Raw genomic sequence first — 9153 nt, 5'->3', positions numbered from 1 at the left:
GGGCTAAACTTTGTTCTGTAATATATTATTGTTGTTGTTGTTTTTAAGAAGTTTTAAAAAAAACCACTGCCATCTTTAGTATCAAAAATCCCTCTCAATAAGTAATAAATGAAATTTTGAAACTCATTTCAAAGCTGATGCAGGTAGAACATACAGGTTATAAAACTGATTTAGGTAAAGTCCTAGGTAACTAAACGTTTATTTGAAGAATTAGAATGAAGAAACATTTTACATTGGTATAGGTGCATTTTGCTTGAGACTGAATGAATGTGAATTTATTTAGCATTTACTATAATCCTTTCACTGAATTAAGCACTAAAGGACATACAGTGAAAGTTAAGACATAGTTCCTGTCTTCAAGAAATTTAAAACTTTTGGAGGAGGAGGAGGAGAAAAAACTGCATTAAAAAATTATAACACTATTAACTTTCCTTTTGGTTTCCCTAATACCACTGTTTCTTGGTTCTGCAGCTACATCTCTGATACAGTTTAAATATTTTTCTTAAGGCCCTCTGTGTTCCCAAGCTCTCCATTTTCTTTTGTTGTCTGACCTTATTCCTCTTGTATCCTTGAACAATCTCTTTTCCATCGTGGACTTAGCTACCAGGTGTCCCAGTGCACCGAGGACTCCCAGATGTATATCTTCAGGTTAGACTTTTAAGCAACAACATCTTCATTTGAATATCACACAGATACCTTAAATAGGTTCTGAATTGATGTTGGTATCTTTAGCATTCCCTATTCCTGATACCATGACTCTCCCCACCCATCTGGAAACTACCCCATTTTCATTCCCTATTTCAGGTAATGGCACCCAGTTACCCAAGACAGAAAAACAGGAGTACCCCTATATTACATTTCCCTCACTTCCTCTATCCTACTATCAAATTCTATGGACTCTTATCTCCGTAATTATCCCTCAAATCCACTCTTCAATCTTCACTCTCACTGTCTTGGTCCATCAAGTAATTAACACCTCTCCTGAATCATCTCCCTTGGACAATTGCAATAGCCTCTTGTTATTTCCCACTCCACTCCAACCTACATTCTATTAATAATTTTTCTAACGTGAAAATATGATCATGATATTCCTCTGCAAAGATTTCAGGGGCTTCCCATCACCAGTAGGACGTTTCATGATCTTGCTTCAGACCGTTAACATCATCTGCCATTCTTGCCTGTTTACTCCACTGTAGCCATACTGAACTCCTTGATTTTCTGTGGATCCTACCACGTTCTTTCAGGATCCTTTTGGTCTCAGTTGAGTTGAAATTGAAATTGAAAACTTACTTCCTTTATGGAACCTTTCATAATTTTCCAAGACAGACTTGCCTTTCCTTCACCCTTTTTGGACTTATTTCTATTTTAACAATTATATTGTACTGTAATTATTTATTTGCAAATGTAACTGACAAGTCAATCCCTTCTCCACTCTTGAAAAATAATTTAAACTGTGGATAATAAACACTCATTCTATCTCCTCTCCTCATTTAAAGATTACAGAAGAATGCCCTTTAGTTCACCCTTCTTGAGAATTTGACTAAACACTGAAAAACACTTTTTTAATCCTCTAAGTTCAAACTTTCTACCAGTTCTTGGCACTTCTAAGTACTGAGTTTTAAATTATAGGCTTGTAGTAAGTCACAGGTTAAGCATCAAAAAGGCAGTCTGAAGCAAACAGATGGGAAAAAGGAAAATTAACCTTGCACTACATATCCCACCCAGAAAACATGGTGGCTAGGAATGTCTTTCCTGCTTTTAATAATAACATATACACAGGTTTTAATAACAGCTAAACCACAGGGTGGGCATAACTCCAAGTGGGGTATTTCACCCTTTACTGGCCCAGCGATTGGTGTATGGGTGATTCAGGCTCATCAGCATCCTTTCACAGCAATTTCAAATTGGATCTTTTCTCTGGTTGCAAAGCTGTAAAGATGGGAGCTCAGAGCTGCTTGTGGTGATGCATGTTGCCTATTTAGAGTAGCTGGTCTGAAAGAATAATGTAGATACGGGAGGAAGTGGGAGAGAGAAGAGAGTTCCTGAAAGTCCTCTATCCTCTTATAAAATAGGAAATTCAGGAGTTGAGTGCTTACCAGATGCCTCAGAGCTCTGCAGCATGACATTTTGTTAAGCATCAGAAGGTCAAATTCAATATCCTTAGCACCTTGGCCAGCTCTTAGTCAAAACTTTACTAACCATACATCCCAAACCTTAGCCTCTGCTATGCCAGCGTCAACATTTGTTAGTTAACCATAGCTAGTGGTTAGCCAGTAGCCTCCTTAATTTTTGCTGAGTTATTGTCAGCTTAGGCAATTTCATTACCCTTGTATGTTATTTCACTTTGAAACATTCTAATTTTCTTATCTGTAAAACTGTGATGAGAAATAATACTTACATATGATGTCTTTTGATACTGCCCTAGATAAAAGCAAGTGAAGTCCTATACTGTATATTATTACAGCCATTAGTGCTATTATTATGATTACCAGTACTGTTGTCATCAATGATAATGTGATGCTATAAGAATCTATACATTGTTTTTCTTTCTGTACTATGTATTTGATTATAATCTCAAAGATGTGGGAGGCTTTAGATTACATCTGGCCCAGCCTCCCACTCACTGAAGGATCATCCCCATCAATGGTTGTCCAAGTTCTGTTCAAATATAGTGACATGATAGAAAACTCGATGCTTTGTGAGACAGCCTATTCCTTTTTAAGACTAACTTAAGAAATTTTCATCACAATGAATTGAAATCTATTGGTAATTTCCACATACTGGTCTTATTTCTGTCCTTTGTAGCAACAGAAATCTATATTCACTTTTCCATAAGATACTGTTTAACTGTGAAAATACTTTTTTTTCAAGTTAAAAATACTCAGTTTTCTCTCAACAAATTTTTTGAAGGCCTAGTAAATATTAAGCTTATTAATCAATCCATTCATTCGTAATATTTAAATATTTAAAGTGAATTCTAAAGAACAATAATAATGCAATGCATTCAAACATATTGCATAAAGTAGTGATGAAATATAAATAAGACAAATCAGAGCTATGAGAAATTAAAATACAAGTAGAATGTAAAGAATGAGAGAAAAGAACAAAAATGTGCATGAACCTATAGCTTAAACATGTTTGGCTCTGATCTAAAATCAAAAGTGGATATGATATTTAAGTTATTGGTAACAGGAAAACATTTTTCTGTCATCATCTAAAATGGTTTTTCCCCATGTGGGCTTTCATCTAAGGAGGCTCTTATCTATGTTCACCGGCAATGGACTCATCACCATGTCCCTGGAAAATGCAGTAACAGGTTTTATATACCATCCATGAAACTGAGCTCAGGATGCACTTTTGCTGTCAACTTCTGAAAAAATGTGTCAGTGAAAAATAAAAACATTTTTTTTTCAATTAGCCCGATTAGGGTTTGTGCGTAAATATTCTTTCTCTTTAATTTTTTTATAAAAGTTTTATAACATGTTTTACATGTAAGAGTCTTTAGAATCTTAGAAATGGAAAGGATCTTAGAGATTAGTTCGTTAAAGTCTCATTGTATGGATGAGAAAGCATAAGTTCAGGGAAGTAAAGTTAGCCAAGCTCATGCTGGACACTAAGTAGAACCAGAACTGAAACCCAGCTCTGAAACACTTGGAATTGGCCTGTATGAAATATTTTCCCTGAAATATTCTGAGGTTTCATAGGAGATTGTACTTTTTTGTATCTTAAAGTACAATGAATTTCTTCTGTATTCAAGTATTAGTGATAAACATACTTGGCATCTTTATACCCTCTGGAAAGACAAGGAAAAGGGAACATAAGGAAGTTGAGACCATTTCACAAGACTTTCTTTTTCTGAATTGTGATATCTATTGTAGGACTTCGACTTTATGAAAAATACTAAGATGTTTGGAAATTTACCAAACTTGTTTTCTCACCCCTGGGAACCTAACAAATCTAAGCCATGCACACACACACACACACACACACACACACACACACACACACACAAGACTTTACATCTTAGGCTGACTTGTTTTTAAAGTAGTTCTTTAAGAAATACAAGAGTAGAATAACACCATATCTTTTGCTCATAGCATATTGGCTGAAGCACTGAGCCCAAAAGGAAGTTGCCCTGGAGAGCACTTTTCTTTGTAAAGATGACAAAAATATTCAGGGCACCAGTGTTTTCAAGTTGAACTTCCTTATTGAAATTCACTTCACAGTCAAAAGGAAAAAGGGAAATACAACACTTTTTAATAGAGTAAGACAGTTGTTGGTATAGAAATACTTCAAAGAATTATAGGTGTGATAGAAATACTTCAAAGAATTATAGGTGTATATAAAGCAGAAATTCTAAAGGACTAAATTTATTTCTAATTCTGAACTATTAGTGTTCTTGAGTCTTTCATTCTCTGATCTGTAAAACAAGCCTTAAAACTGAAATTGTGCTGGGGGAAAACAAACAATCTAACTCTTGGCAAATAATATCCCAGGAATGTGTGTTAAAGACTTTGTACATTTTATTTTTCTTTTAAGTTTTTATTTATTTATTTGAGAGACAGAGAGAGCATGAGCAGGGGGAGAGGCAGAGGGAGAGAGAGAAGCAGACTCCCCACTGAGTGTGGAGCCAGACTCAGGTCTCAATCCCAGGACCCTGGGATCATGACCTAAGCCGAGGTCAGATGCTCAACTGCTCTACAGACGGAACCAACCAGGCGCCCTAGACTTTGTACATTTTAAAATCAAAGTTTTCTGATTAAATTGTTTTCTACAAGTTTTGTCCTGTTACTGTTTCAAATTCTTTTTATTCTGAATAACTCTCTTTATGGAATTAGTTATAATAGTTTTAATGTGATGAAGAAAAGCCATTTCAGTTGCCAAAAACTGCTGAATTTCAATTTCAAACAGCAGCTAGCAGTAGGTAGAAGAGCAGCTTTCAAACATTGTAGACTGCAACCTAGAGAAAGCAGTATATTTTACACTATGATCTAGTTCACATGGACATGTATAAAACAAAATCAGTAATTTCTTAAACCATTATTACTGTGAGTGATGCACTCTGATATTTTATTCTTTTCTATTTCATTTGAAAATCTTCTGATCATAACCAATTAAATTGATTTCTAGACTCCCTAACAGAACAAAACTACAGTTTGAAAGATGTGAGCAAAAGATTTTTAATAGAAGGAGCAGGTCCCCCTTCAATATAGTGTGGAAATTTGCTCCCTTCCAGTTAGAAAAAAATATTCATTTTGCTTTGATATTATCACATTAACAATTTTTCACTGATTAAGAACTTCCTAACATTTAAAAAGGCCGTTACTCTTTGGCTCCACATTTTTACTAACATTCACAGTTCACAGTTTTAATCCTCTATGGTTAATAAATGAGATGTACAAATTATGTAAGGCTATATCCATATAGATAAATATGAAATCATTTACAGTATGCCACCAGAAGATGTGCAGCTTATGTCTATGTGGATGACTATGTTCTCAGCTGAGATAGGAGAGAGAGAGAATAAGATAGTGGAAAGCATGTGAGATCAGAAGCAGAATTCTTGGGTCCTAATTTTAGATATGCAGTGTGAGATTGGGCTAGTTTCTTAACTTCTCTAAATTTCCATTCTGTAAATGAGGGAATTGATTTCGAATATTTCAAGATAGTATCTAAAGTTCTTTGAGTCCTTGATGGTTGTTTGTTTAAACCAAAGAGTGTTTTATTATGCTATTAACATAGTCCTAGTGGATCACATTTGGCAAAATCATAACTTGTTCTTTGTTTCTTCTTTTTTACAAGGTAAGTTGGAAAAGAAGAAAAGGTTGTTACAGGTAAATTGTATTTAGGTGAATTTTTCATTATTTTAGCATCAGCTCATAGAGGAATCAGCTCCTTCCCCTGGTTATGAACTCCAGATGCCCACTTTCTTTAAGCAAGGCAGGACCCCCTCAACCCCCTACCCTGCTCCTGCCCTTGAAAGGGAATGGGAATGGTTGTTTGTATTCACCATCCTCTAGAGATAATTGTGCCAAAACATTAGAATCTAGGGGCAGTATGGCTTTTTTTTAAATTTTATTTTTAAGTAATCCCTACAGCAATTTGGGGCTCAAACTCACAACCCCAAGATCAAGAGTTGCTGAACCAGCCAGGTGCCCCAGGGGCAATATGTTCTGTGATTTATAACATTCCAAACAGGAATTTAAATGAAAAATCTTTTTAGCTGAAGGAAAAAAAAAAAAGAAAGAAAGGGTTATGTAGCCATCAGTTCCATGGGAACTCTGTTCTGATTGGGTGATGTGTTTTCTGAAGAGGTAGGGTACACTGATCAAGGAAAGTATCCACCATATTGATTTTTAAAAACTCTTAAGTGACAGGCTGCATGGGGTATGGCAGCCTTGCTGCCCCAAGAGGACTTTTCTCCCTCCTTTCTTCAGCAACTTCACTGGTCCCAGCTGTCAGCTTACCCCCACCTCCGAGTGCAAGCACGGTGCGCAGCAGGATCTCAAGATTCTGCCAAGAACATCTTGCCATGATTGGATAGGAATCCCAGATAAAAATGCAAACCTTTGATTTGTTCACTCTGACATCCCTGAAAATGGAATCACCATTGGAACAAAAGCTAAGAGAATTAAGACAAAAACCAGAAGGATGTAACCAACAGTTCTGTACAAAACAGAATTTGACTTTTCATAAGAAAAAAGAATTTATTCACTCAAGACTAAAAGCTAAAGGCCTGGGAACCGAAGCGGAATGAGGTCAAAAAGCGACATTGAATGCGGAAGAAATGGCTGAATTTTACAAGGAATTTTTAAGTAAAAATTTTCAGAAGCACATGTTTTATAACAGAGACTGGCATGGCCTAATTTTGCGATCACCTTCTTCATGGGGAGAATGGCCCTGGAGAGGATTTGGAGCAAGCTCAGATTGAAACAAAAGGAGACCAGAGCCCACCTGACTCACTCACCTGGTGTCTGAGTTTCTAGAAGTGGCTGGTTTGGGAGCTCATTTTATGGGGGCTCTAAAAACCTGTAGGTGATCTCTGAAAACCTCTAAGTCCCACACCCTTAGTTATGCAGGCCCCTTGGCTTATGTTGGCACAGGTTGGGCTGGGAGAACGTGAGTCCTGGTGACCTGGGCCATGAGGCTCTTTCCTGACTATGGGTTCCAAGCTGGCTCTCATTCCGGGTGTGACTTTAGATAGAGCCCAAGTACTATGAAAAAAAATTCCTAAATGACATACAAAATATGGGAAAGCTCACAGGAAGTAAGACTATTCTATCAAAATCCTAAAAAGGCTATCTTAACTGCAATTTTGAGTCTGGAGAACAGAGCTAATGCAAATGCTTATCCTAAAAAGGTAGTCAGACCACTTCAGTGAAACACTGAAGTTTCTATGTCTATATTTAATAAATTCCTTACTCCAACATATATTAGTTCCAAGTCAGAGCCAAGTATATTTATCCCAAAGAATTTTCAATGTAACCTCTAATCTAGCTTAGTTCTAAATGCCTTTGGTTTCTTACTGCATGATGTTGATAATTTTTTATTATATTCATAAAAATAGCTAACATTTGTTGAAGACTTACTGTGTATGGGATAGTATACCTTTTAATGCATTTATTTTTAAGGTAGCTACAAATATTATCCCCTTAATCCAGATACATTTATTCATTTAACAAATTTTTATTGTTCTTTACTATCTACCAGGCATGGAGGATAGAGCAATTAATAAAAAAGGCCACGTTTCTGCCCTGAGAGAACATTCATTCTGGTGGACAAGATGAACAAGGAAGGAACAAATAGGTATATTAATTTGGTGGGTCATAAGAAGGCTCCTTGCAGATTTCCAACAACATGATTGACCGAGGACCCCAGTTCTAGTGCACGGTGACCCTCATCACTTCATTTGGGCCTAGGCTGCCTTCCACAGTCTGCTCCTAGCTAATGACTGACTGTGACAAGGACACTAAGGCAGAACCATTTCAGGGAAGCACAGGGTTTCTCCTGCAGGTGACTTTGGCTCAAGGGTCCTCCAACAGCTATGCTGCATCCTCCCTCAGCTGCGTGGCAGTGTGGAACAAGTCAGCACACTTTCATTTGGAATCTCTTGGCTCTTCCCACCCTCTAGACTCCTTCCCCCTTTTCACCTTTTTTTTTTTTTAATTTAAAGATTTTATTTATTTGTTTCACAGAGGGAGAGACAGCCAGCGAGAGAGGGAACACAAGCAGGGGGAGTGGAAGTGGGAAGCAGGCTCCTAGCAGAGGAGCGTGATGCGGGGCTTGATCCCATAACGCCGGGATCACGCCCTGAGGCGAAGGCAGACACTTAACGACTGAGCCACCCAGGTGCCCCCCCCTTTCACTTTTGAGAGCATTTTTCCTAATACAATTTTTTTAGATTTAACCCCATCTTGACATCTGCTTCTCAGAGGACCCAGACTAAGACACTATGTTCGGGAGTAATAAGTGCTATTTTAAAAAAGCACAATAACGGGACACCTGAGTGGCTCAGTCGGTGAAGTGTCCGACTCTTGATTTTGGTGCAGGTCATGATCTCAGGGTCATGAGATCAAGTTCGCATCTGCTTGGGATCCTCCCCCTCACTCCCGCTAATGCATGAGTGCTCTCTCTCTCTCTCTCAAATAAATAAATAAAATCTTTTTTTTTTTTTAAAGCACAATAAGGTATTAGAAATATTTGCTCTGAAATAAGGGTGGTCAGGGAAGGTCTCAGGCAGAGGTAGCACTTGAGCCACATAAAGAATGAGAGAAAACTGACTTACAGAGTGAAGTGAATTGCATGAGATGACGTTGCTGATTTCTGGTAGATCAGCAGCTACCTGGCACCTTCAAAACAACTGCTTTTATGTTATCTGTAAGTAAGTGATGATACAGAAAATGTGCTGAGAGTATCTGTTTGGGTGACAATTCACATTAGACGATTGTGTACATGTACGATCAGAACTACTTCAGAAGGTATGAGGAAAACCCTGCAGACAGCACTAAATAGCACAATTAATTCCTGTCCAGGCTAGCCTGTATTTCCTTTCAGCCTGCTTCATTTTGGCATTCGTTTTTTTGCCCCTTTCATTTATATTTATTTTGCTAGTGCTGCAGCTTCTATATTAGTTCTTCAATCAGCAGTTTTAAA

Source organism: Ursus americanus, chromosome 13, assembly GCF_024610735.1.
Source record: "Ursus americanus isolate L20-20 chromosome 13, mUrsAme1.1.p, whole genome shotgun sequence".
In the NCBI taxonomy this organism is placed as follows: Eukaryota; Metazoa; Chordata; class Mammalia; order Carnivora; family Ursidae; genus Ursus; species Ursus americanus.
This window is presented reverse-complemented; position numbering follows the sequence as displayed.